This window comes from Setaria viridis, chromosome 8 (genome assembly GCF_005286985.2).
Source record: "Setaria viridis chromosome 8, Setaria_viridis_v4.0, whole genome shotgun sequence".
Classification (NCBI taxonomy): Eukaryota; Viridiplantae; Streptophyta; class Magnoliopsida; order Poales; family Poaceae; genus Setaria; species Setaria viridis.
Genome location: NC_048270.2, coordinates 7,947,546 through 7,960,631, shown reverse-complemented (window position 1 = coordinate 7,960,631; position 13,086 = coordinate 7,947,546). Strand labels below are relative to the sequence as shown.

Below are 13,086 nucleotides of genomic sequence, written 5' to 3'. Positions count from 1 at the left end.
TCAAATACACTATAGAGTATCTTTTAGGATGTGACTCCTGTTTGTGGAGCTCTAGTACTCATGTATCTGGGTAGTCAAACTCTTCAGTCGAGTAGACTCTTCAGGACTTCATGGTCTGGAGCCTACCTTTGCAACCTATCTGGGTTGTCTGGGTGCTGTGCTCCGAAGATCTGAAAATTGCAAACTTGTTATTACAAGCTGCGACTAGATAGACTTGTCAAGATAAGAACTCGAGTAGTGTAGGTAACTCCCAAGTAGTTTGACGTCTTCTATCTGCGAAGACCATCAATGGACAGATTTGTCCAAGGAGCTGAATAGCTCAAGATGGTATGCACAGGCTTGCTTTGACGCAAGTTGCTGCTATCTAATGAGTTGAATAAACTGAAAGATGAGTGTGCAAACTTATGGACACAAGTTGCGAGTGGGCAGAGACTAGTCTTTTGTGACAAATAATAAAAAAAATGCTTTATTTAGATTGTAACTATACAACCGTGGCCGATGGCTAGTTTACATGAGTATGTAGACAATGGGTAGAATCGACACGAGTGTTCGATGTTCCACGAGTTATCGACTTCTTCACCAGTGAGAGTTTGGAACTTGTACGACCCAGGTCCAGACCTTGGAGACGATGTAAGGCCCCTCCCAAAGCGAGTTTAGCTTGTGCAGCCCCTTAGTGTCTTGAATACGGTTGAGGATCGTGTCGCCTGTGTTCAACGAACGTTCTTTGATGTTGAGATCGTGGTAGCGGCAGATTCCTTCAAGGTATCTTGCTGACTGGACAAGTGCTTCATAGCGAGCTTCTTCAAGGTTGTCTATATCAAGATGCCTTGTTTGTTCAGCTGCACCTTCCTCGTATTGCTCGACTACTGGAGATTTCCACGTGACATCAGTAGGGAGGACGGCTTCGGATCCGTAGACCAGGAAGTAGGGCGAGTGCCTTGTAGGTTTGCATGGTTGTGTGCAAAGCCCCAGAGGACATTGGGTAGCTCCTTGAGCCACTTGCCTCCTTCGGTGTTACCAATATCGTGTAGTCTTTTCTTGAGAGCTTCAAGTACCATCCAGTTGGCACGCTCAACCTGGCCGTGGGCCTACGGATGAGCGACAGATACGTACCTAACGTCAATCCCATTGTTCTCACAGTACTCCCAGAACTTGTGATTGTTGAAATTTGAGCCCAGGTCCATGATGATGCGATCTGGGTTTGTTTTGCCAAAAGCGACTAGTGTAGGTCCTTACTTTCAATATTTTAGCCACAAGTTCTACTGTTGTTCACCATTCTAAGTTAGTAGCTATATTAAACAAGCATAGTTTTCCAAGCAATTAGTACAAATAACCCTATTAGATCGTCATCATCTTTCATTCTTACTCAGTGTAGCATAGCGATCAAGTAGTCCCAAACTGTGAGAGGCAGACGAACCGATTCGAATTTCTTAACCATGCATGGTGAACCTAATCTCACAACATCCGCGCACCACGAAGGGTCGCTTCACTTGTCGGCCATCCCCATCAATTCCCAGACCTGTGTCGGGCCCACTTCCCTTGGTACAAGGCTCCACAGACCCTACCTCTGCCGTTCTATGACCGCACTTGTCACCACATGCAATCGCAAGAGAACTTCATTCCAGAGACAGTGGAATGAACCGCTCACGTCCTGGTTCAATCAGGTACTAGGCTTCCCCATCCCATACTAGGTATGAGATTAGTACTTTCAAACACTTGATCACGAACACCATCACTTTTCGACCTTAATCCAATTTCATGTAGACAGACGGGGCAATCCATCGACCACCAAAATAGTTCACAGAGCCCTGCCCTGTCCATCATCCTTATAGTTGTTGCAAAAAGAAAGCAAGCAATTCCTATAACTCGCGAGTGACAAGAAATCACTCGACTTTTACCGAGTCCTATTTAAGCAAAGCAGCTACTCGAGATCCTGTCATACTAGTATTCAGAATAAAGTAACCTAGGATTATGCAACTAGAGTTTCCAAACAACTCCTGTAAATGTAAATGCACACACATAACAACAAAAGGCATGCGTAAGTTTAGAAAAATCGGGTTATGCTCCGGGGCTTGCTTTCAAGCGAGGCAGTAGCGAACTGGTCCTCGGCGTGCACGGGCTCGACTCTTGTAGGCGGCGGCTTAGCTACGGCTCCTTCTTCGGGCACCGGGTGAAGCTCGTATGTGCCGTTAGCGAAGTTCAACTCTACATGAGATGCAATGCAAGGGTAAGACACTTAGACGGTGATTTCAACAGTATTTGCAAGGATTTAAACCCAAAACTGTAGCAAAACTAGAGGAAAGGTGCGAAACCCACTTTATTGGATTCTACTCAGAACCAGGATTCCAACCAAAGTGATTTCACATTTTTTCTGATTTTTCCTTGATTTAAGATGTACTTTCCAAGTTTCTGTCAATTTAAAACGAGTTACAAGAGTCAGATCGGGGAAAACTTACAATCTAACCCTTAGACTTAAGGAATAACTATTCCAGGATCCTCAGATTTACAATGAGAAGTCCTCGGAATTTAACACAGATACCCTTGGTCAAAAGAAAAGACACAACCGAGCCCTCGGCCGAGGCGGACAACACTCGGGCGAGGCAGACAGCACTCGGGCGAGGCGGACAAGGTCCGGTCACTTTCGCGGATGACTCAGGGTCGGGAAGAGCTGGAAAGGGGTCGGTAGCTCACCTCCGGTCCTATTGACGAGGTCTCGGGGTTGGGAAGAAACAAGCCGAGGCGGAACGGCGGAAGGCGGTAAGTTTCGGGCGGCGGCGATCCGGTGAGATAGGGGCCTCGAAGGCTCCTTGAGGAGGTCGGCGAGCTCCAGGCGACCAAGGCAAAGCTGACGGTGAAGGAGTCGCGGTGCGGGGTTGGCCTGAGTGGCAGCTCCAAGTGCGGCGGTGAGTGCGGTGGAGAAAAACAGAGCAGGTAGTGCGGCAATGGCGGTGGTGGCAAAGGGAACTCCGGTAAGAGGCTTCGGTACCTTTTTATAGATGTGTGGAAGTGTTCGGAGGAAGAAAACGAGCTCGAGCAAATGAGAGGATAAGATCGAGGGAGAGGAAGTGCTCTGTCGCGGCGGCGATTGGTCGTCGCCTCCATTGGCGAGCTCGGACGAAATCTTGCCCTGGTTGGGCAGCAAGGATTTGGGGCTGGGGGCAAAGCAGGTTTGCTGGGCACGCGGATCTGCTAGGTCTATGCACGTGTGTGGTCGCGGCCTTTAATGGCGGCGGCACCATTGGCGGACAGGAGGGAGGGAAGGGCACTGCAGGGAGGGCGCTGCAGGTGAGGTGACAGGGCGAGCGGTGGGACGCGAGCATGCGCGTGACTAGTGGCTCTGCCGGGACATGCTACTGGCGAGGTGGGGGAAGGAGCTGTCACTGCCTGCGCGGCGGTTGGCGGAGGCAGCAGCGTCATGGGGCGCGCGCGGGTAGCGCGATTGGGGTGTGATGGGAGGGCTGGAAGGCGTTGAGGCGCGCGGCCGGGGATCCGGGTGGGGCAGAAGCGCACAGGAGGCGAGGCGGCACCGCCGTGGTAGCGGCCGGTCTTCGGTCGCAAAGTGGCTGGGGCGACGGCGAAGCTGTGGGCAGTGCGCTTGGCGCGATCGGCGAGGCCCCGGGCGAGACAAAACGGGACAGAGCTGAGGACTGCGGAATGTCATCGCGCGCGACTGGGGAGCAAGGTGTGTCGACCCATCTTGTCGTGGCCAGTGACTGGGCGAGGCGGCGCTCGCCAGCGAGGTCACCCACGTGGTGGTGGCACTCTGGAGCATGGCGCACACGCGCTCTGGCGCTGTCTGGCCGACGGATCCGCGAGATCCTTTCCCGGGTCCATCTTCAAGCCTCTTGATCTCCCGATTTTCAAACTGCATCACGTTGACTCCCTTTACAAGAGTTGTAGTACACAGATCAAGGTCCAACTTTTGTAATTTGATCGAGTTCAAAAACATGGTGGATTTGGAGATTCAAAGCTCCAAAGTTTGGAGGAACGCCGGTTTCCGAGACTTAGAGAAAAACGGTTGCTTGGCTGGTTTTTAGGGTTCACGACTGACTTGAGCTGCAGATCTGGGAAGCTTTGGAGGTGAATTGAACCAAGGTCCAATTAGCAAAGTTGTTGTAGGAACTTAGTTCTCCAACTTTTACAAAGGGACTTTCTGTTGTTCTGCTCAACTTTCAAAAGATAAACCTGCCCTAAGGTGCCAGGTCGGTTGATCCAAACTTAGCCGGAATTGCTAAAGGAGGCTGAGTTGAACAAACTAGGGGACTTTGACCTGGATTTTGGACAAAACAACACAAATTGGTATATCGGATTTTTGATGGACTTCTTGTGAGGGGAAAAATGGTACTTCCACTTGCCTGAAAGTTGCCAAAGCTCTTCTTTAAGCACAAAGGACTTGTTCTTACGATTAAATTTAAGCACCCAGGTTGTTACACCTTCTTGTTATTGCATTGGAAGCATGGACAACATACGAACCCATTTTCTAGCTTGTTCGCTTTGGCCACTTCGAGAAAATGGATTACACTTAAAAATGGATTACGCATTAATAAACACCTTGCTCCGTCTGTCTGCATTATACATCCATTGTCGGTCCACCTGCATCGTATTACGCATGAAAATGGATTACACTTAAAAATGGATTACGCATGAAAATGGATTACACTAAAAATTCATTACGCATGAAAATGGATTACAATTGAAAATGAATTACGCGTGAAAATGGATTACACTGAAAATTGATTACGCATGAAAATGGATTACAATTAAAAATGGATTACGCGTGAAAATGGATTACACTTGAAACTTGATTACACATGGAAATGGGTTCACGATTGAAAGCATGTCAAACGTTGTAGTGCAAATAATGCTAAAAATTTATATATAGATACAAATACACATATTTAAATTAAAGATTGAAACAACATGATACACTACGATAAGCCATCCACTGGTTATTATCTAGGAGGACTTTAAGCATCCTTGGACGGTGAAGATGAAGGTTCCACTGACCCAACCCACCCTGTGGTTTATTTGTGCCGCCTGAAATGGTAGTACTAAGTGGACGTGAAACATTCGGGACTGACGGTGGAGCATAACGACCACCAAAAGGAGGTTCCTGACCCGCCGCAATAGCTTCTTCATGACGTTTCTGCAAATAACGAAGCATTGCTTTCTCCAACATGCTCATTTTCTTCGACTTATCCAGAGGGCCAACTATGATTTTCCCCTTGCTGAAAGAGGAACGAAGATCGCCCCCACCATCGCCACTTCCTCCAGTAGTAGAAGCCATCTATGTACAAAAATTCTTACCTTAGTATTGCAGAACTTGTTGAACTTGAAGACCGTGATCATCTCGGCGAGCATGTTCTCAACTGGGCGGCACCGTACTTCGTCATGTAAGAGCTTCAATTTTATGAGAAAGGGGACACAGTCTTCCACGATGTCTATTGCCGCACTTTCTCGTAAAATTGAAGCTCCTCCTTGACGTCCTTTGCTGCTCCACGGAGAACATGCTTACCGATATGAACACGGTATGCCTGCAGAACTTGTTGAACTTGAAGACCGTGATCATCTAGCGAGCATGTTCTCAACTGGGCGGCACCGCACTTCGTCATGAAAGAGGTTCGATTCTACAAAAAAAGGGGACACGGTCTTCCACAATGTCCGTATCCACTCTTTTTCATAGAATCGGACCTCCTCCTTAATATATGTTGCTGCTCGGCAGAGAACATTCTCGCCGAGATGAACACGGTATGCAAGTTTAACAAGTATGGATTTGAAAAACCATATTGAATTTGATAAGATAAACTGTCTAGACAAGGGTAGCATCATTCTTAAACCACTTCAAGGATACATACTATATATGACACATCAATCTCCCTCACATTCTAGCTCAAAATATCTCTCCATTTTCTACTTCACATTCTAGCAAATAAACTATCCATCTCCAAAGTATAAATCAAAGCGTAACACGAGGATGAAGTAGCAAACCTTCACAACACTTTGGATGAGTGAAATTCCCATGAAAATGAGGGAAAAAAATTCGGGCAGCACCTCCCTTGCTTCGGCACCACCGGAGAGTAAGTGATGCTCAGCTCTCTGTCTTTGTGGTGGACTGGTTCGGGCTGGAGGAGGAAGAAATGCCTCTGTCTTGGTATATAATGGGGGATGAGTTTTTATCCCGGTTAAAAACTCCAACTGAGACAAAAAGGAACACCTTTTATCCCGGTTGAAAGTTTACTCCCGGTTGGAGCCTCCAACCGGGACAAAAGGGTCACCCCACTGACACCCCGGAACTAGCCGTTCCCCTTTAGTCCCGGTTGTAAATACCAACCGGGAGTAAATCTCCCCTTCATTCTTGCCTCCCGTGGCGCACCCCTTTTCTCCTGAGCCTACTTGAAGTTCTAGAGCCTTAAAACAGTTATGATCCCGTATACACAGAAGCAAAAAAAAACATATCTTCAATCAAAGGCATTTGATTTGACAGTTCAAAGAAAATAGTATTCATGTGATAAATTACTTGCACGTACCATCGAGGGAGGATAGTGTTGTTTGGGGATGAGCGAGGCGAGCCTTGCGCGCAGAGGGCCTTCATCTGCTGCCTCCTCCGTCTCTCAATCTCCTTCCTTTGCACCGCCCCCATCACCGTATGTTGTTGCCGCTGCTGCTCCAACTAACATGTATGCTAGTTATTCTAATCCCAGCGGCAAACTGATCTGAGGACCACCATCACCAGCTCACAAATAAATAGTATTCTTTACACTCTAATTTCAACTTCCGGTTCAGTAATATCCGTGAAAAGAAAAGGGCGCTATCGAATAAAATATTCCAATCATAAAAAATGTGAATCACATTAATAAGTAGTCAGACCAGGCAAATTAAACGACTATATAGAATGATGAACATATATAAGTGCTCCAAAAAAACTGAGGCCTAATATAGAACCTTACTGGCAATCACAAGGAATCCAATGTCCATGGTAGGCATAGAACAACTATACGAAACAAAAATTAGCATGAGTTTCGTTAGATGCTTCATGCTTGTTAATTAAATTAACCGCAATCACGGTGCAGGTAAAAAAAAGATAGAACAGTTTCTTTACTTCCTTGTTGCAGGGCAAGCCAGGAAGGCTCGTGCCAACAAGTGACCTATAGACTCATGACGGCTCCCTTAATAAACCTGTCTGAGTTAGGGAAGAACCACCTCAGCACAAAGCACAAATCGAATTTTATAGGATGGCATATGAAGCCAGAAAAATCAGGTGTGAGAGGACAGAGAAACACTCGAGTTCAAAGTACGATAAGTAGGCTTTAATATACCTTTTAAAAATTTGATCAAAGCTAGACAAATTTGACTTAGGACGAAACTGAAATGGCCAACAATTGAGAACGAAAAGAGTACAAACATAGTTTCCCCCAATAAATAGAAGCTCTTGCCTAATGAGTAATGACACGTATAATATTTTTTTTGACCTCTCAATTGGCATCTGTAACACCTAAAGGCTGCACGCGATATCCTGTTAACCAGGAGGCCAGGACATCATCATGATCCACGTTAAGACTACGCGGTAATGAACTGAAAGGTTCTTTGAACTAGTAAAAGTTGAATTTCTCCGAAGACTTTCGAGGCAAGAGAATAGGTCAATTTCTCTACAATTCCTTTATCATGCAGCTGTTCGATGCCGTATGCAACGAAAAATACTAAACACTGTATTGTTGCTACCATAAATTTTGCTTTCAATAATATAAATAGGGAGGGTGACATTGTTAGCTTAGGCTAGGTTACATATTCAAGCTACTATTAAATTGCATTACTAGAAAACTCTTCATCCGTGTTGGGTCATCTGTACCCACGAAATTGGGGCTGGCATAGTTAAGTCATCTGCGTTAACTCAAAATAGAAGCAGGCATGTATAAATTCCTAATGTATTATCCATCCGTACTATACCCTGTGGACTGTTTGTAGTGGCTCTTGTTATGATCCTCACGGATAATACGTAAGTGCTCTTAACAAGAGCTAGCACAAGTATTATGTAAGGTATCTAGTGTCAACTCTTATTGAGAGCCGACATGAATAATACTTTCTCACATTTCTAATTAGAGCTTAAACTTTTTTTTTTGGAAATCTTAAAATTTTCTTGTGGCGTATGGAGATGAACTTTTATACCAAAATGTACATTTCAACGAGAACTTCAACTTTCTCACTGAAACTTTAAGTTGCACTACGCTCCAATGTTGAATTCAAGAGACGACCATTAATTTTCGCATTAGAATGTGGTGACATAGGTAAGCCCTCCCTGGCCAATGCACAAAGAGTAGAATGCACAAATGGTCGCACAAATTAGAATGCACAAAGAGTAGCATAGGCTAGTGAAAAAAATATAGCAAATCCTGAATTTATTGTTGAAAATGAAATATATATTCACACACGTGGTAGAGTTTGTGGTATGTTGTGCACTTACGTATATGCTACGTATCATCAATGAAAGATCAGCGCTGCTATGCCAGACGTCTGATTGGAAATTTTCCGTTGAATGGTCCGTGACAGCATGAAGAAACAGAGGCTGCAATATTTAAAAAATAACTTTTGCAACAACTAGAAATATACGATAAAAATAACAGCTTTTGATCACATGAGACTCTAAGAAAAATAAATTTCCACGGCAACAAATGAAGATGTTCCAAGCAACATTCAACTCGAATCCCCTTTTTATCCTAGAACTAGAACTTTGCAATTCATCTATTGAAATATCTGAGAACACCCGTGCAACATAAAAAAAGCCTAACATAACAAGATATATCACTTGTTTCAACATCAACAAAAATAATATATTGCAACACCAAGAAAAAAAATCTATTGTAACATTTGCAACCTGATGCAACAAGATTTTCAAATCTCTATTGCAACATCTCAAAATCTCTGCTGCAACATGGAACAACCACAGTTCAAGCCAACAATGTTGTGGAAAGTCACTGGACCACCGGTGGGGACGAGGCAGCACGACGCGGGGGAGGCAGCCACAAGGGCCGCCACCAGTTGGGGAGCGCCACCGCAAGTGACGACGAGGCAGCAGGGCATGCAGGAGGCAGCTACGAGTACCACTGCTAATGGCAAAAAGGCAGCATGTGGGCCTAGCCCATAAGTAATTTCAGAATTTCAAATAAATCTCAAAGACCAATTAGCGTAAAGAGGGGTACACCATCTATTAGTCCCATATTGCTAATAGATGAGGGTGTTGGGGCTTTTCCTCCCTATATATATGTACCACCTCCCTCATGAAAAAAGATGCAATATAGACTACTATACGGGAAGGCCCCCAGGTTAGGGTATCCCTAAGGTGGTCTGTACTAGTTAGGTTTTTGCCTCCTCTCGCTGCTGCGCCGCCACCGTCATCTGCTCCATCCCGATTGTCTGCGTGCATCGGCGATTGGGAGTGTAGGTCTCCGGAATCATCATCTTCAGCGATCCTGCACTGGGAGAGGGCGAATAAGGTTTTTGGGAAGCGCTCTACGCGACTGCTCGATCGCTTCCTCCGCTTCGTCAAGTTCTTCATCGACTCCTTCACCACGGCTCGTCTACCTCTTCGTCGCTCGGGCGTCACTCGTCATCGCGAACAACGTCAGGCTGCTGATCGTCGTCGCCTGCTGTACCCGGTAGTCATCCAGGAGCCGGTCTTCATAAAGAAAGAAAAGTACGATCTCTTATCTCAAATTATATCTTCCATACTAGCTATTATAATCTGTTGCAGTCTGATAGCACTGGATAGTATGGTAGAATGTGTGATTCTATTTGCAATGATAGACTTGTCTGGATCTTGCGTAGACATGTCTAGTTTAATCTACTATCTGTTCATCGTATTCATGATTTATTTCTAGATTAAATTAAAACTAAAAGTGCTTATATATCCAACAATCCAAAAACCTTATTATAGGCACTTTAGTTTTATGGCTGGATTTCTTGATGCACTGAGGCCAGCACCGTTTGCTGGCGTGCACTTCAAGAGGTGGCAGGTGAAAGCCACGCTGCGGCTTACTGCCATGAAGGTGTTCTGGGTGTCCAATAGCAAGCCGGAAGGGGTTCTCTCTCCTGAAAAGGAGAAAGAATATTCAGAAGCCAACACAATCTTCTTGGGCGCTGTGATTGGTGCACTTGCAGAACATCTGCAGGATGTGTACCTTCATCACACGGTCGCAAAGGAGTTGTGGGACGATCTGACTGCCAACTATGGTGGCTCAGATACTGGCACTGAACTGTACATCATTGAGCAGTATCATGACTATAAGATGGTTGACGAAAAATCTGTAGTCGCTCAGGCTCATGAATTACAGTGCATGGTGAAGGAACTTGATCTGCTAAAGATTGTCGTGTCCGACAATTTTGTGGTTGGGGGCATTATTGCCATGTTACCTCCATCCTGGAGGGATTTCACCACTTCTCTCAAACACAAGAGGACAGAAATTTCTGTTTCAGACTTGATTGCGTCTCTTGATGTTGAGGAGAAAGCTCAGGCTAAAGATGGACGATCTAAACCTGTTGAGGGTCAGACCAGTGCCAATATGGTGCACCAATCACATCACAATGGCAATGGTGTTGGAGGTATGCCCTAGAGGCAATCATAGAGATGATGATATTCCATTTGTATCCATGATTTGTATATTATGTTCATCGAATATCCATTAAAGGCTACTTGAATTGATTTGCAATTATGTGAATTGTATGTGAAACTCTTTACTTGTATGGTTATTCTAAAGTTGTCCCTAGTCGGAGTTCATGTGAGGACACACATGAATATTAGACTAGCACATGTATTAGTTGATGACTATATTTCACAAGTCATGGACATGGAGATGTTGAACTAATAATGTGGACACATGTGGAGACATGTGCTAGGACTGACCCAACACGAGAAGTAGTTCTCTCTTTAAACAGCATACACGCTTTGTCCTTAGACCTGAGATTGTCGCATGTATTCAAGATGTGGATCGACCTACTTAGGGGCTATCAAACACTACGCCGTAACAGGGTAGTTATAAAGGTAGCTTTCGGGTTTGTCAAGAAGCATGCTATGAGACATGGTCAATCAAGATAGGATTTGCCCCTCTCTGATTGAGAGTGATATCTCTGGGCCCCTCGAGTGATCGGATCCAAAAATGCATGGCTATGCTACGTACGGTTAAGAGTTAACCTACAAAGGGATTCCGAATCACAGGATCGAGAAAGAGCGGTCGGCTTGAAGCTAGACCAAATATCGTGAGGCAAAGGGAATAACATGTATATTATGTTGTGATGGTTCGTCTGATATGATCTTCGTGTGCGTATAGGAGTTGGCACGTCTTGCTAGAGGCCGCTACCGACTATTGGGCCGAGTAGGAGTACTCGGGCCATGTCTATACGTATCCGAACCCATAGGGTCACACACTTAAGGGGCTGGAAGCCCAATTCGGATCTGATCCGAGTTGGATTAGGTTTAGAAGTACTAATGGGCCTCGGACCCAGAGGCCCGTTAGGAACCTCTATAAATAGAGGGGTGGGGGCGCCCTAGGGTTCACACTTTTTGGCGAAACACATCTGCCGCGCCTCCCACGCCCTCGCCTGTTGCAACTTGCGGATCTAGCAGTCCGGCTTGCGACGCTTCCTCCCTGCACGTGTGGATACCTTGGAGGTGTTGCGCCTGCAGCACTCGGACAAGCCGCCGACGAGCCACGACGAGCCGCCGACGAGCCACGACGAGCCACGACGAGCCAACGACGAGCCGCGGCACCGGGGGCGATCTTGCTGCACGTGGACGAGCTGCTGAGGAGTTGCTGGACATTGACGTGATCGACTACGTTGATCGACTACGTACGACTACGTGATCGTCTTCACTGCATCGACGCATATCTACATCTTCCGCACCAGTAGTGCGTCGAGTGGTAATCCCGTGATCCTTATACGGCAGTTCTTCCTGGTTTTACGCAGTAGAAATTTTGATTTGCGCTAGTGTAGCCTACCTCGTATCCCAACAAATGGTGGCAAGGGCAAGGGCAAGAACAATAAGCCTAAGCAGTCCACTACCTTCAAGAAGAAGAAGAATAAGGAGAACAAGGGATGCTTCGTGTGCGGTTCTACTGACCATTGGGCAAAGAAGTGCCCAAACCGCAAAGGAAGAAAACCTCCACAACAGAAGTCTGTGAGCATGGTGACCAGTGCTGGAGACAGAAATAGTGGGTATGGTAACTTACCTTCTGTTTTTTCAGTGTTTCAGTCTACTAATACTTGGTGGCTTGATACTGGTGCTAATATTCATGTGTGTGCTGATGCCTCCTTGTTTTCATCTTACCAGGTCGCTCGGGATTCCTCCGTCCTAATGGGTAATGGGTCACATGCTTCTGTTCATGGTGTTGGTATGGTAGATCTGAAGTTTACTTCGGGAAAGATCGTGCAACTGAAGAACGTGCAGCATGTCCCTTCTATTAGGAAGAATCTAGTTAGTGGCTCCCTTTTGTGTAGGGATGGTTTTAAGGTAGTGCTTAAGTCTAATAAAATTGTCGTGTCTAAGAGTGGACAATTTATTGGTAAAGGCTATGAGTGCAGAGGCTTGTTCCGCTTTTCCCTTTCAGATTATTGCAATAAATCTGTGAACTATATTTGTGATGGTATTAATGAGAGTGATGCTAGTGTTTGGCATTCACGTTTATGTCATTTGAATTTTAGTTCTATGTCTCGACTTTCCAGCCTGTGTTTAATTCCAAATTTTTCCATTGTCAAAGGTTCTAAGTGCCATAGTTGTGTGCAATATAAGCAACCTCGAAAACCTCACAAGGTGGCAGAGGAGAGACACTTGGCACCACTTGAACTAATTCATTCTGATATATGCGAGATGAATGGTGTGTTGACCAAAGGTGGAAAAAGATATTTCATGACTTTGATAGATGATGCGTCTAGATATTGCTATGTATATTTATTGAAAACGAAAGATGAGGCTCTTAATTACATTAAAATCTATAAGGCTGAAGTTGAGAATCAACTTGAGAAAAAGATCAAGAGAATTAGGTCTGATCGTGGTGGTGAGTATTTCTCTAATGATTTCGACTTGTTCTGTGAAGAACA

General features: G+C 45.4%; 1 long non-coding RNA gene across 1 annotated transcript; it reads left to right on the top strand.

The window, feature by feature from the left end:
* Positions 1–3,509: 3,509 nt before the first annotated feature.
* On the top strand, positions 3,510–12,588 carry LOC140223690 (uncharacterized). Its single transcript, XR_011899094.1, has 3 exons — positions 3,510–11,909; positions 11,983–12,204; positions 12,320–12,588. It is a non-coding gene; the product is annotated as an uncharacterized lncRNA (long non-coding RNA).
* The last annotated feature ends 498 nt before the right edge of the window (positions 12,589–13,086 follow it).